Raw genomic sequence first — 15,709 nt, 5'->3', positions numbered from 1 at the left:
TTGCTATCAACCTGGGTGCCCAAATCCCTCACTACCGATTGTGTGCTTAGGATGTTGTTATTAATGTGATAATATGTAGGGATGTCACTTTCCCCAAAGGGGATGATGATGCACTTTTTTGGGATTCAGCTTGAGGCCATGTTTCTGGCACCAGTCATTTGTTTAGGTGAGACCCTCATGGGGGACGTCCACATCACTTGGGGAATTGATGAAAGTGCTCAGCTTGCATTCATCTGCAAACTTGGTCAGCCATAGCCCACTGGTTTTGTTCTGCACCTCAGAGAAGTATATCCTGAATAACAGAGGCCCCAAGATTGATCTCTGTGATACACCACTCATTATGGGTCTACTGCTTGAGGTGGCTTCCCCTATTTTTATTAGGTGGGTTCTATCAGTGCGGCAGTTTGCTACCCATCTGGTAACATATTGATTGATGCCTAGTTGAGAGAGTTTATCTATTATGCCCAAGTGGGGAGTAAAGTAAAATTACTTGTAAATGGTTGGTTAAGCCAAGAGGTAGGTACCTATGAAGAGTGTGAAAGAAAGGGATGTCCAATGAGTTGTATACTCTTTGCATTAGTTTTGAATGTGGTAGTATGTGAAATAAATTACAAAATGAAGGAGTCAGGGCATATAACACCTGAAGGTTTAAGAATTCCAGTTCTTTTAACATATGAAGATGACATTCTAATAATTGCAAAAAACAAAATTTGGATAAAAGAAATAAGAATTTGCACAAATGGGTGTCTAGAGGTGATAGGGTTGGTTTTAAATAAAGAGAAAAGTAATGGTTTTGTGATGTATCAAAGAAAGGGGGTATATATTTTACAGTGATTAATTTTCTGCATTAGGTATAAAATTTGGGAATAAAGATGTAAGTAGAATGTAAGTGTAAGTAAGTGTAAAACAAACCTGTCATTTCTGAAGGACATAAATTATCATTCAGAAAAAAGGTTTATTTGAAAAATTTAGTAATGATGGGAAAAATAGCATATTTAGCAAATGTATCTATGTTGTCAACAGAATTTGAAAATGAACTACTGAAGATAATTTTATCATTTATATGAGTTTATAGATTAAACCCAGTAAAAGAAGAGTTTGTATATAAATGAAGAAGAAAAAGACGTCTTAGGGTTAATTATTCCAGTGGTATGTATTACTTCATAAAATGTGTACAATGTGTTAAAAGAGATAAATGAAAAAGGTGAGAGATTAGTAGAAAAATTGTATAAATATGTGTGATAAATGTGGGGTATGGTAAAAAAGAGAAAAAGAGTGTATAAATGAAGAAATAAAATGTTGCCAAGAAAATTATTTTTGTGGAAAAAAAACTGATATAGAAAAAGATAGAAAAATGTGTAAGAATGTAATGATAAAACATTACTATGCAAAACCATGGGAAAATCTAACAGTTGAAAAATTACACCTATAAAATAAGAAGAAAAAATGATGGTATAATCAGAAAGTAGAGTGCCATTTTTTTGTTTTGTTTTTTATTTTTTGTGGAGACTGGTAATATATAAATTGCCAGTGAAAGGAAAAATATGAAAGAAAGAAATACATTGTGTTTACATTGTCAAGAAGAAACTACAGAGCATTTGTTTTTAAAATGTAAAAGAGTAAAAAAAGTTATGTGGAAAAATATATAAAGAATTTTTTTGAAGATATAAATGAAGTGGATAAAATAAACATGGATATGATTAAATATGGCTATTATAAGACTAAAGAGTGTGTTAAAAGTATAGATAAAAAATTATTTTATGTTATATGGGTTATATGGAATGAAAGAGTAAATTAAATTATGTTTAATGGTAAATGGATTTTAGCAACAATGTTAAGTAAATTCAGATGGTGGTTACAGAAAAAGGAGTGAGGGTCTAATAGGGATGAACATTTAATATGATTGTGTAAACAGATCTGTATATTAATATATTTGTAAATATGTAAATAAGAGTTATTTTTGTATATAAATAAAGGAACCCTACTCTTTTCAGTAGGTGCCATGTGATCTTTTACATTCATCTAAGCTACCAGCAACTCAAGCAGATGGGACCTCAGGTAATCATCTCATCTGAAGGACAACACACTCAGGAGTGCAGCATCCCCCCCCCCCATGTTGTGCTGCAGTGTCAGTAATCGACTTACGTGACAGTGTCAAAATACTTCTTGAGCAACTTTTCAAACCAATCTGGATAACTAGATGAATGATCAAACTCACAAAAAGTAAAAACAACTACTTAAATCAATAAAAAAGGCAAAGAAACAGAAAACAATTGGCACTTTAATGACAAATAAAGTAAGTGCTTTCATTAGGTATGTTACCAAACTTCTTCAGACAAAATTCACAAGCATAATAGACCATTAAATACTTTGCCTAAACAATCATGTGATGTAAGAAATAGTCATATGTTACTCTTTAAATAGATCATGTGATTCATCAGAGAAGTAGGTCATAGGATTCATCCAAAAAATATTAATTCTGAATTTTGTCTGAAAAAGTTTGGTAACATACCTAACAAAAGCACTTACTTTATTTTCCATTAAAGTGCTGATTGTTTTCTGTTTCCTTGCCTTTTTTGTTGATTTAGATGAATGACCACACATTTTCACCTTAGGTATCTGAGAAAAATCTATTTAATTGTGTACATTGTTAGCCTATCATTAGTTCTATGTGAAATGGATGAGCCTCTTGAGAAAGAACCTATGAGCTCTAGAAGAGGAGGGATAAATGGTGAGTCCAAGGTGAAATGTGAGCTATGATGTTAGAGGTTAAAAGATTATATGGAAAATAAAGGATACAGTTGTGAAATTAGAGGATCAGAAGATGTTTAAGAAAGAAACTATGTGACATGGATCATTTCATGAGGAATGTTGTAAGATCGAGGAAGAAGTGCTGAAATGGTAAGAAGGGAATGTAATGAAAGTGTGAATGCTTAACATATAAGTGAAATGTTAGAGGGGGGTGTAATGAAAGAAGAGGTTGCAGAAGTGCTAAGTTATTTTAGAAATGGGAAAACATTGGGAAGATGGATTTCTTGTTGACATTTATTTATTTGTGAAAGAGAACTATCTTGGGAAACATGACAAGTGTATGATGATTGCCTCTGGGAGTGTCAAAACAGCAAAGTAATTTTGCTGAAAAAAATACCTCAGTGCTCTTTGAGTTTGACCTTTTCTCCACTATTGTGTAACTGTGGAGTTGATGTCCACATTTAGGGATTGCAGAGTGTCTCCTCACAAGATGAGTATGAAGGGGAAGGCATGCCTCATGCAAAAAATTGTTTCTGGTTATCTCAAAGTGGTTTTCATTGATACCATATTTCAGTATTGTCACTTTATGAAATTACATTTACCAATTACCATTAATACAGTTCTGGTGCCTTATAAAGTCTTTACCAGGGCCTGATTTGGTGAGACTTGCCATGTAGATAAAAGAACAATTATGGTGCTAAAATAAGGGGATAAGGGCAGGGATAAGACTAGTAATTTTAGACCCATATTCTTGATTAGCTGGAATTGAAAATATTTAAAAGGCTTAGCACAAAGTTTGGAAATTTTACTAGAAAATCTAATATATAAAAGGTCAAGTTAAAAGGAATTATTAAGAAAGTAGAAAAAACTAACAGGACAAACAGAGGGATTTGTTAAAGAGTGCTTCTCAAATAACTTGCCATTTCTTAAACCTCACCCTTTATTACCTCTAATTTAAACTGGAGAATGGTTCTTAGGTGCATAGGTTATATCAGGCAATGTCGGGGGGGGGATACTATGGACATAAAAAGGTACTTCAATCATTGAGCTGGGAATATATGTAGCAGCTGAAGTAGTGAACTATATTTTGGAAAGATAAGGGTAATGGGAATAGGACACTACATCAGAGCTAAAGGTTAAAAATGTCATTTAATGGGATATTATCTAAAGAAACTGGTTTGGAGAAGCAACGATCTGGGCTGCTTACTGTCACCATATTTATTGTAGAATATGCAACAGGTATTAAGTAAAATGATAAGGGAAACATTTAAGTGGACTGAAGGAAAATATATATTTTTTTAATATTTTGCTAATGATTACTTGGTACTGGTTTTGGTTGATTGAAGATTTAGCAGTAGCTAAACAAGAATACAGGTTTATATTATCATGACTTACTTTAAGTCTATGGTGATTCCTTTTGTGGAATGGAAGGCATGAGTGCAGGACCGTCCATTTAGGACAAATCACACTTAGTATTTGGATGTGTGGTTATATCCTACAATTAGATAAATGTTTGCAAGTTAGAGGGAGATGCAACAAAGCATAAAAATGAAACAATGAGAGAGGTGGTGGGGTAATGCTATGGTGAAAATGATGATATACTACAAATGTTGTACTGGATGTTGCACTTATGTATGAGATGTAAGCAGTTGTGATAAAAAATTATATACTGTCAATCAGAAAAAGAAAGAAAAGAAAGTTAGGGGAAACAGTGGGAGATATAATGATGGGAAGGATTACAGTCTATATTTGGAAAATATTAATGCAAACTATGGTTGAGGTTTGATGAAGAGATAGAAAGTAATAGGGAAGGATGAAAACACAATGGCACTAACTGGTGAGATGTGAGACATGAGACAAGTGTGAGAAGTTTCCAGTGCTTGATGATTTTTTGGGCTAGTGGCTGTTAATCAGAAAAGGTTGTTTTACACATTTATTTTATTTTATTGTATCCTTTGTTGGTGGGGTTAGTCTCACTAGGGTAACTTCTCAAGATGCAGCCAACAAGAGGGAGAAGAACCCACCCTTAAAAAAGTGCAAACTGTACAAAAGAAATTAAGTAAAGGAAAGCAGAAGGCTAAGATGAGGTCATGGTACATCTGTTCAAAATGTTAGCAGAGAAGTAGTTTCAGAAAGTGGTCATAGCAGTGTGGAGAGAAAAACATATCTTGATGAATGGAGACTTGTTGGCTGTTGGTGAAGCACCCACCAAGAGGAGAAAACGCTGAGACAAGAAAGGAGCCACTTTTGAGATTTTAAGTATTTTTCTTCATATTATTTGTTAAGATTTCTGCATTGCCGCCTACTTTTTGGCATTTTCCAGCTTGCTAAACTTGATATCTGTATTAGGAACTGTATTTAGAACACATCTTGAGCCTGTTTACTGCATTTCCTGTGTTGCACTTATTAAAAAATTGTTTTTTTCTTAAAACTTGCATTTTACCCATCTCTGGCATAGCACTCAAGTGTGGGGTCATTTATTGCACTGTTCTAACTTGTTGCTACTTGTGTATCTCTGCTATCTTTAAACAAAACAAACAAAAAAAAATCTTGGGTTTTTTCCCACTTTCTGAAATTTAAAAAAAGTTCAGTTACAGATTTGCTGTCCTGAACTGTTTGTAAGTTTCTTGGAGGCCATTGCTTGCTTGGGCTAAAGGGAACTCTCTGTGTTCATCAGTGGCAGTGGTAAACACTGATCAGCCTGCCTGCCCGTGGGAGTGGTTAGTGCCTAGAAACTGTAGTTTTATTGGCCATTTTGAGTCATTTCCAAACTTTCTTAAAACTCGATTGCCTCATGGTTTTGGCATCTTTTCAGACTTGTTGACTGTTGGTGAAGCACCCACCAAGAGGAGAAAACGGTGAGAGAAGAAAGGAGCCACTTTTGAGATTTTAAGTATCTTCTTCAGATTACTTGTTCAGATTTATGCATTGCCACCTACTTTTTGGCATTTTCCAGCTTGCTAAACTTGATATCTGTATTAGGAACTGCATTTAGAACACATCTAGAGCCTGTTTACTGCATTTCCTGTGTTGCACTTATTTTAAATTTGTTTTTTTCTTAAAACTTGCATTTTACCTGTCTCTGGCCTAGCACTCAAGTGTGGGGTCATTTATTGCACTGTTCTAACTTGTTGCTACTTGTGTATCTCTGCTATCTTTAAATAAAACAAACAAAAAAAAAATCTTGCTTTTTTCCCACTTTCTGAAATTTAAAAAAAAGTTCAGTTACAGATTTGCTGTTCTGAACTGTTTGTAAGTTTCTTGGAGGCCATTGCTTGCTTGGGTTAAAGGGAACTCTCTGTGTTCATCAGTGGCAGTGGTAAACACTGAACAGCCTGCTTGCCCCTGTGGGAGTGGTTACTGCCTAGAAACTGTAGTTTTATTGGCCATTTTGGGTCAATTCCAAACTCCTTGATCTCCCTCTCTTAAAACATGATTGCCTCATGGTTTTGGCATCTTTTTAGACTTGGTGGCGGGGGGGGGGGGGGGGGGGGGGGGGGGGGGGGGGGGGGGGGGGTGGGGGGGGGGGGGGGGGGGGGGGGGGGGGGGGGGGGGGGGGGTCGGGGGGGGGGGGGGGGGGGGGGGGGGGGGGGGGGGGGGGGGGGCGGGGGGGGGGGGGGGGGGGGGGGGGGGGGGGGGGGGGGGGGGGGGGGGGGGGGGGGGGGGGGGGGGGGGGGGGGGGGGGGGGGGGGGGGGGGGGGGGGGGGGGGGGGGGGGGGGGGGGGGGGGGGGGGGGGGGGGGGGGGGGGGGGGGGGGGGGGGGGGGGGGGGGGGGGGGGGGGGGGGGGGGGGGGGGGGGGGGGGGGGGGGGGGGGGGGGGGGGGGGGGGGGGGGGGGGGGGGGGGGGGGGGGGGGGGGGGGGGGGGGGGGGGGGGGGGGGGGGGGGGGGGGGGGGGGGGGGGGGGGGGGGGGGGGGGGGGGGGGGGGGGGGGGGGGGGGGGGGGGGGGGGGGGGGGGGGGGGGGGGGGGGGGGGGGGGGGGGGGGGGGGGGGGGGGGGGGGGGGGGGGGGGGGGGGGGGGGGGGGGGGGGGGGGGGGGAAAAAAAAAAAAAAAAAAAAAAAAAAAAAAAAAAAAAAAAAAAAAAAAAAAAAAAAAAAAAAAAAAAAAAAAAAAAAAAAAAAAAAAAAAAAAAAAAAAAAAAAAAAAAAAAAAAAAAAAAAAAAAAAAAAAAAAAAAAAAAAAAAAAAAAAAAAAAAAAAAAAAAAAAAAAAAAAAAAAAAAAAAAAAAAAAAAAAAAAAAAAAAAAAAAAAAAAAAAAAAAAAAAAAAAAAAAAAAAAAAAAAAAAAAAAAAAAAAAAAAAAAAAAAAAAAAAAAAAAAAAAAAAAAAAAAAAAAAAAAAAAAAAAAAAAAAAAAAAAAAAAAAAAAAAAAAAAAAAAAAAAAAAAAAAAAAAAAAAAAAAAAAAAAAAAAAAAAAAAAAAAAAAAAAAAAAAAAAAAAAAAAAAAAAAAAAAAAAAAAAAAAAAAAAAAAAAAAAAAAAAAAAAAAAAAAAAAAAAAAAAAAAAAAAAAAAAAAAAAAAAAAAAAAAAAAAAAAAAAAAAAAAAAAAAAAAAAAAAAAAAAAAAAAAAAAAAAAAAAAAAAAAAAAAAAAAAAAAAAAAAAAAAAAAAAAAAAAAAAAAAAAAAAAAAAAAAAAAAAAAAAAAAAAAAAAAAAAAAAAAAAAAAAAAAAAAAAAAAAAAAAAAAAAAAAAAAAAAAAAAAAAAAAAAAAAAAAAAAAAAAAAAAAAAAAAAAAAAAAAAAAAAAAAAAAAAAAAAAAAAAAAAAAAAAAAAAAAAAAAAAAAAAAAAAAAAAAAAAAAAAAAAAAAAAAAAAATTATTAATAGAAAAAGAAAGTTAGGAAACAGTGGGAGATATAATGATGGGAAGGATTACAGTCTATATTTGGAAAATATTAATGCAAACTATGGTTGAGGTTTGATGAAGAGATAGAAAGTAATAGGGAAGGATGAAAACACAATGGCACTAACTGGTGAGATGTGAGACATGAGACAAGTGTGAGAAGTTTCCAGTGCTTGATGATTTTTTGGGCTAGTGGCTGTTAATCAGAAAAGGTTGTTTTACACATTTATTTTATTTTATTGTATCCTTTGTTGGTGGGGTTAGTCTCACTAGGGTAACTTCTCAAGATGCAGCCAACAAGAGGGAGAAGAACCCACCCTTAAAAAAGTGCAAACTGTACAAAAGAAATTAAGTAAAGGAAAGCAGAAGGCTAAGATGAGGTCATGGTACATCTGTTCAAAATGTTAGCAGAGAAGTAGTTTCAGAAAGTGGTCATAGCAGTGTGGAGAGAAAAACATATCTTGATGAATGGAGACTTGTTGGCTGTTGGTGAAGCACCCACCAAGAGGAGAAAACGCTGAGACAAGAAAGGAGCCACTTTTGAGATTTTAAGTATTTTTCTTCATATTATTTGTTAAGATTTCTGCATTGCCGCCTACTTTTTGGCATTTTCCAGCTTGCTAAACTTGATATCTGTATTAGGAACTGTATTTAGAACACATCTTGAGCCTGTTTACTGCATTTCCTGTGTTGCACTTATTAAAAAATTGTTTTTTTCTTAAAACTTGCATTTTACCCATCTCTGGCATAGCACTCAAGTGTGGGGTCATTTATTGCACTGTTCTAACTTGTTGCTACTTGTGTATCTCTGCTATCTTTAAACAAAACAAAACAAAAAAAAATCTTGTTTTTTTCCCACTTTCTGAAATTTAAAAAAAGTTCAGTTACAGATTTGCTGTCCTGAACTGTTTGTAAGTTTCTTGGAGGCCATTGCTTGCTTGGGCTAAAGGGAACTCTCTGTGTTCATCAGTGGCAGTGGTAAACACTGATCAGCCTGCCTGCCCCCGTGGGAGTGGTTAGTGCCTAGAAACTGTAGTTTTATTGGCCATTTTGAGTCATTTCCAAACTTTCTTAAAACTCGATTGCCTCATGGTTTTGGCATCTTTTCAGACTTGTTGACTGTTGGTGAAGCACCCACCAAGAGGAGAAAACGCTGAGAGAAGAAAGGAGCCACTTTTGAGATTTTAAGCATTTTTCTTCAGATTATTTGTTAAGATTTCTGCATTGCCACCTACTTTTTGGCATTTTCCAGCTTGCTAAACTTGATATCTGTATTAGGAACTGCATTTAGAACACATTTAGAGCCTGTTTACTGCATTTCCTGTGTTGCACTTATTTTAAATTCGTTTTTTTCTTAACTTGCATTTTACCTGTCTCTGGCCTAGCACTCAAGTGTGGGGTCATTTATTGCACTGTTCTAACTTGTTGCTACTTGTGTATCTCTGCTATCTTTAAATAAAACAAACAAAAAAAAAAATCTTGCTTTTTTCCCACTTTCTGAAATTTAAAAAAAAGTTCAGTTACAGATTTGCTGTTCTGAACTGTTTGTAAGTTTCTTGGAGGCCATTGCTTGCTTGGGCTAAAGGGAACTCTCTGTGTTCATCAGTGGCAGTGGTAAACACTGAACAGCCTGCTTGCCCCTGTGGGAGTGGTTACTGCCTAGAAACTGTAGTTTTATTGGCCATTTTGGGTCAATTCCAAACTCCTTGATCTCCCTCTCTTAAAACATGATTGCCTCATGGTTTTGGCATCTTTTTAGACTTGGTGGCTGTTGGTGAAGCACCCACCAAGAGGAGAAAACGCTGAGAGAAGAAAGGAGCCACTTTTGAGATTTTAAGTATTTTTCTTCAGATTATTTGTTAAGATTTCTGCATTGCCGCCTACTTTTTGGCATTTTCCAGCTTGCTAAACTTGATATCTGTATTAGGAACTGTATTTAGAACACATCGTGAGCCTGTTTACTGCATTTCCTGTGTTGCACTTATTTTAAAATTGTTTTTTTCTTAAAACTTGCATTTTACCTGTCTCTGGCCTAGCACTCAAGTGTGGGGTCATTTATTGTACTGTTCTAACTTGTTGCTACTTGTGTATCTTTGCTATCTTTAAACAAAACAAAAAGAAAATCTTGCTTTTTTCCCCACTTTCTGAAATTTAAAAAAAGTTCAGTTACAGATTTGCTGTTCTGAACTGTTTGTAAGTTTCTTGGAGGACATTGCTTGCTTGGGCTAAAGGGAAGTCTTTGTGTTCATCAGTGGCAGTGGTAAACACTGAACAGCCTGCCTGCCCCTGTGGGAGTGGTTACTGCCTAGAAACTGTAGTTTTATTGGCCATTTTGGGTCAATTCCAAACTCCTTGATCCCCCTCTCTTAAAACCCGATTGCCTCACGGTTTTGGCATCTTTTCAGACTTTTTGGCTGTTGGTGAAGCACCCACCAAGAGGAGAAAACGCTGAGAGAAGAAAGGAGCCACTTTTGAGATTTTAAGTATTTTTCTTCAGATTATTTGTTAAGATTTCTGCATTGCCGCCTACTTTTTAACAATTTCCATCTTGCTAAACTTGATATCTGTATTAGGAACTGCATTTAGAACACATCTAGAGCCTGTTTACTGCATTTCCTGTACTGCACTTATTTTAAAATCGTTTTTTTCTTAAAACTTGCATTTTACCTGTCTCTGGCCTAGCACTCAAGTGTGGGGTCATTTATTGCACTGTTCTAACTTGTTGCTACTTGTGTATCTCTGCTATCTTTAAACAAAACAAAAAAATCTTGCTTTTTTCCCACTATCTGAAATTTAAAAAAAAGTTCAGTTACAGATTTGCTGTTCTGAACTGTTTGTAAATTTCTTGGAGGCCATTGCTTGCTTGGGCTAAAGGGAACTCTCTGTGTTCATCAGTGGCAGTGGTAAACACTGAACAGCCTGCTTGCCCCTGTGGGAGTGGTTACTGCATAGAAACTGTAGTTGTATTGGCCATTTTGGGTCAATTCCAAACTCCTTGATCCCCCTCTCTTAAAACATGATTGCCTCATGGTTTTGGCATCTTTTCAGACTTGATGGCTGTTGGTGAAGCACCCACCAAGAGGAGAAAACGCTGAGAGAAGAAAGTAGCCACTTTTGAGATTTTAAGTATTTTTCTTCAGATTATTTGTTAAGATTTCTGCATTGCCGCCTACTTTTTGGCATTTTCCAGCTTGCTAAACTTGATATCTGTGTTAGGAACTGTATTTAGAACACATCTATTGCCTGTTTACTGCATTTCCTGTGTTGCACTTATTTTAAAATCGTTTTTTTTTTTCTTAAAACTTGTATTTTATCTGTCTCTGGCCTAGCAGTCAAGTGTGGGGTCATTTATTGCCCTGTTTTAACTTGTTGCTACTTGTGTATCTCTGCTATCTTTAAATAAAACAAAAAATCTTGCTTTTTTCCCACTTTCTGAAATTTAAAAAAAGTTCAGTTACAGATTTACTGTTCTGAACTGTTTGTAAGTTTCTTGGAGGCCATTGCTTGCTTGGGCTAAAGGGAACTCTCTGTGTTCATCAGTGGCAGTGGTAAACACTGAACAGCCTGCTTGCCCCTGTGGGAGTGGTTACTGCATAGAAACTGTAGTTTTATTGGCCATTTTGGGTCAATTCCAAACTCCTTGATCCCCCTCTCTTAAAACCTGATTGCCTCATGGTTTTGGCATCTTTTCAGACATGTTGGCTGTTGGTGAAGCACCCACCAAGAGGAGAAAAGGCTGAGAGAAGAAAGGAGCCACTTTTGAGATTTTAAGTATTTTTCTTCAGATTATTTGTTAAGATTTCTGCATTACCGTCTACTTTTTGGCATTTTCAGCTTGCTAAACTTGATATCTGTATTAGGAACTGTATTTAGAACACATCTAGAGCCTATTTACTGCATTTCCTGTGTTGCACTTATTTTAAAATCGTTTTTTTCTTAAAACTTGCATTTTACCTGTCTCTGGCCTAGCACTCAAGTGTGGGGTCATTTATTGCACTATTCTAACTTGTTGCTACTTGTGTATCTCTGCTATCTTTAAACAAAACAAAAAAAAAACAATCTTGCTTTTTTCCCACTTTCTGAAATTTAAAAAAAAGTTCAGTTACAGATTTGCTGTTCTGAACTGTTTGTAAGTTTCTTGGAGGCCATTGCTTGCTTGGGCGAAAGGGAACTCTCTGTGTTCATCAGTGGCAGTGGTAAACACTGAACAGCCTGCTTTCCCCTGTGGGAGTGGTTACTGCCTAGAAACTGTAGTTTTATTGGCCATTTTGGGTCATTTCCAAACTCTCTTAAAACCCGATTGCCTCATGGTTTTGGCATCTTTTCAGACTTGTTGGCTGTTGGTGAAACACCCACCAAGAGGAGAAAATGCTGAGAGAAGAAAGGAGCCACTTTTGAGATTTTAAGTATTTTTTCTTTAGATTATTTGTTAAGATTTCTGCATTGCCGCCTACTTTTTGGCATTTTCCAGCTTGCTAAACTTGATATCTGTATTAGGAACTGTATTTAGAACACATCTAGAGCCTGTTTACTGCATTTCCTGTGATGCACTTATTTTAAAATCGTTTTTTTTCTTAAAACTTGCATTTTACCTGTCTCTGGCCTAGCACTCAAGTGTGGGGTCATTTATTGCACTGTTCTAACTTGTTGCTACTTGTGTATCTCTGCTATCTTTAAACAAAACAAAAAAAAAATCTTGCTTTTTTCCCACTTTCTGAAATTTATAAAAGGTTCAGTTACAGATTTGCTGTTCTGAACTGTTTGTAAGTTTCTTGGAGGACATTGCTTGCTTGGGCTAAAGGGAAGTCTCTGTGTTCATCAGTGGTGGTGGTAAACACTGAACAGCCTGCCTGCCCCTCTGGGAGTGGTTACTGCCTAGAAACTGTAGTTTTATTGGCCATTTTGGGTCAATTCCAAACTCTTTGATCCCCCTCTCTTAAAACCCTATTTTGCGTGTTTTTGCACATAGCGCATCACCACTTAATCAGGTTTAAACTTTTCCCGGCTCCACAAAGTCTGCTCTTCACTTTTTCCCTTAGATCTCTTCCAAATCTCAAAGTAAGCACTATATTTTCCTTTTAAAACCCAGCAGTAGCTAGGATAAGTGTCTTATAAGTAAGCACTAATAAACTAAAGCACTACACCCACTTATACTCCCTTTAAGTACTTGGCTCCCTATTGGTCCTTTTTGATCAAGTCGAAAAGTAATTCCTTATACTATTCTGGCATGTCCAAAAGTCAGTTTCAGGTTTACTCTGCAGTCCAGCTGTTGAATATGGGAATCTTGAGGCAATGTTACAACTGCCTTATGTACACAGACCACCCTCTCCTCTTCCCAACAAGCTCAAATATATGTGAGAAATGCAACTATATAGCCAAACTGGAGGCTGAGCTCTCTCTTCATAGTACTGGCACGGTCAGTCTGGAGGAGAAGGTAATCACACACACCACAAATCCAGTCTCACATAGACCTATCGCAACAGCGAACCAAACACATAAACACATAAAAACATACTTGGAGGCTCTAAATAAAAATCTGCCCAAGCAACAGAGACCTCCAAAGCAAACATCCAAGCAACTGCTACCCCACAACAATACCCACGTATCACATAGTTCACAAAGTCAGTGTGCCACACAGTCACAGCCCTTAAGGCTAAACAACACACCTAATACACTTGTAATAGGTGACTCTATTGTCAGACACACTGACGTCCCTCTCTCCAAGCTGAACAAGGAGAAGGTCACTGTAAGCTGCCTGTCAGGTGCCAGGATCTGCCACATAACACAAGCACTCAGGTCACTCCAAAGCAAGTACAAATATGACTCCATCATTGTCAATGCTGGTGTGAATGACCTGAGACGTACCTCCCTGGATTACATGAAAAGAGACATAGAGGGGCTCTCTGATCATGTGGCCCAGGCTGGTATGACCCTGACCTTGAGTGGCATCTTACCCTCACCAAGAATGATACCACAGTATAAAGACAAAATGATCAATTTCAACAATTGGCTAAAGTACTGGTGTCACTCAAAGGGGATCCAGTGTCTGTCAGCCTGGGATGACATGCTTGCAAGCCACGTTGCTTCACTAGGGACGGCTTGCACCTGTCACTCCTGGGTTTTTGAATACTGGCCAAGGCTCTTGCCACCCCCATAGTGCCTTTTTTAGGCAAGGCTCAAAAGACAAACCCACCTCCTTAGACAACACAAGAAAAAGAAACTAAGGGTAATGCTGCTCAACACCAGAAGTCTAAATCTCAAGATGCATGCACTCAAGGCTCTCCTCAGTATGGAGAATATCGATATCTGTGCTGTAACAGAAACCTGGATCAAGGCTCCTGAGAGCACCCCAGCACTACCAGGCTATACCTCATACCATGCTTTTCGGCCCCAAAACTCAGACCGAACCACAAGAGGAGGGGGAGTATCCATATTCATCAAAGATACCCATACCTAATGGCTAGTGGCACTGCACGAAGCATCTGAGACCATCCATGTGCAACTAACAGTGGGCAAAACTGCCTTCCAGTTTGTTGCCTGCTACAGACCACCCTCCTAAACTCAGGAACCCCACTTGGCTTTCCTGAAGACATTGGAGAATATGAAGGTCTCTCCAAACACCATTATATTGGGTAACTTTAACTACCCAAACATAGACTGGGAGCACTACTCAAGCCCCAACACCCTAGCCCAATGATTCCTAGAATTTATAAACTCAAATGCTATGGAACAACTGGTCATCACTCCCACAAGAGGGGAAAACATATTGGACCTGATCATCACCAGCATGGGGACTCTATGTTCCATACCAGAGGTATACCCCTCATTGGTAAGTTCTGACCATAAATTAATCACTATGGACATCCATATCCCGCCCCCACCCCCAGCAAAGGAAACCACAGTCAAAAACTTCTCAAAAGCAAACTTCCCACTTCTCAAAACCGAGGTAGAATCCTTCAAAGCCCCAGGGCCAGTGGAAAATATGGCCCAAACCACAGAATCCTTTACAAACACATTCTATGGATACCTACAGGAATGCATGGATCGCGCTATCCCAAATAAAACCAAGACACACTCCTCCAAAGGCAGGAGACCTGTCTGGTGGACCCCAGCCATAAATAAGCTGTACAACAGAAGGAGGAAGCTACTACATGATAGAGCAAAATCCCTGAAAGGGAAGGCAACTCTGATCAGTACTAGCAAGAAACTACGATCCCTCATAAAATCATCTAAGGCTAGCTTCGAAAGAAAAATTGCACAAGATGCTGAAAATAATCACAAGGCTTTCTTTAGTTATGTCAGAAACCTGGGTGGAAACTCCCAGATATGCTCTGAGTTAGTGCAAAATGACAAAAAATACACTGAACCCACAGACATTGCCAACATCCTGGCAGACAGGTTCAGTGCAAACTTCTCCCCCCCTCCACCCCAAATGAGCAAATGACTATCACAACAGAGTGTAGCCTCCCTGACATCACAGATGCACAGATGAGAGATGCCCTCTCCAAAGCAAAAAGCACAGCATCAATGGGACCGGACGGTGTCCTGGGCTGCGTTTTACATGAGCTCCAAGAAGAACTGAACCCTCACTTAAAATCACTGTTCAGTCTCAGCCTTACAACAGGATAGGTACCCAAAGAATGGCGTACAGCATTTTACCTGTCTCTGGCCTAGCACTCAAGTGTGGGGTCATTTATTGTACTGTTCTAACTTGTTGCTACTTGTGTATCTTTGCTATCTTTAAACAAAACAAAAAGAAAATCTTGCTTTTTTCCCCACTTTCTGAAATTTAAAAAAAGTTCAGTTACAGATTTGCTGTTCTGAACTGTTTGTAAGTTTCTTGGAGGACATTGCTTGCTTGGGCTAAAGGGAAGTCTTTGTGTTCATCAGTGGCAGTGGTAAACACTGAACAGCCTGCCTGCCCCTGTGGGAGTGGTTACTGCCTAGAAACTGTAGTTTTATTGGCCATTTTGGGTCAATTCCAAACTCCTTGATCCCCCTCTCTTAAAACCTGATTGCCTCACGGTTTTGGCATCTTTTCAGACTTTTTGGCTGTTGGTGAAGCACCCACCAAGAGGAGAAAACGCTGAGAGAAGAAAGGAGCCACTTTTGAGATTT

This window comes from Protopterus annectens, chromosome 10.part0, assembly GCF_019279795.1.
Source record: "Protopterus annectens isolate FY-2018-M chromosome 10.part0, PAN1.0, whole genome shotgun sequence".
NCBI classification, from domain to species: Eukaryota; Metazoa; Chordata; order Ceratodontiformes; family Protopteridae; genus Protopterus; species Protopterus annectens.
Note: the sequence above shows the minus strand (reverse complement) of the source record.